Source organism: Mizuhopecten yessoensis, unplaced genomic scaffold (assembly GCF_002113885.1).
Source record: "Mizuhopecten yessoensis strain PY_sf001 unplaced genomic scaffold, ASM211388v2 scaffold3527, whole genome shotgun sequence".
NCBI lineage: Eukaryota > Metazoa > Mollusca > Bivalvia > Pectinida > Pectinidae > Mizuhopecten > Mizuhopecten yessoensis.
Genome location: NW_018405089.1, coordinates 20038 through 20780, shown reverse-complemented (window position 1 = coordinate 20780; position 743 = coordinate 20038).

Genomic DNA, 743 nt, shown 5'->3' with positions numbered 1-743 from the left:
TGTTTATATAGTCATTTATAACGTTACAAATATTATATTTTGACTTCAACAAACATATCATATGAATAATTCTTAAAGAAATTATCATTATAACGTTAATATTCTAAAAGTGATAGATACGACGGACCAGTATAATAAATAGATTTACAGAATATTACTATAGTAATAATATAACTATAAAAGTATGCACTATGCCAAATGCAGCCTCATATCGAATTGCTGTTTCGTTGGTTCCGTGTTACTTCAGATTTCCCTGATATTTCAACTATAGAAACTTTGAAACATCCTATTCCTACGGCAGTACATATAACCAAATCCCTTAATGGTTAACTTAACTTAACGGTTAATGTAGCTACGTTCTAGTGTATCTTCTTGTCAGTTGTTATGAGACTTGTTTTGTTCAACATCCGCTTCTACCAGAAATAAGGTAGAAAAAACATTTTTGTTGAACGTATTGGAATAATATATCTTATCTGTATACCCTTCTAACGGTATATAAAATGTATGTTAATAATTTGTATATTTATTTCATAGTTTTATTTTAAAATTTTATAAAATGTATTATTAATCATACTCTTTTATTTTTCCTAACTTCCGGGTATTTATTAATTTATATAGTTTCAATTGAATTTTATCAGTTTGTCCTCTGATATGAAAACATGCTAAACGGTTAAAATCATATGCAAGTTATATTTTTGTTTTTATTAGTATAATGTCCTGACTCATTTCTTGTGAAAAATCCC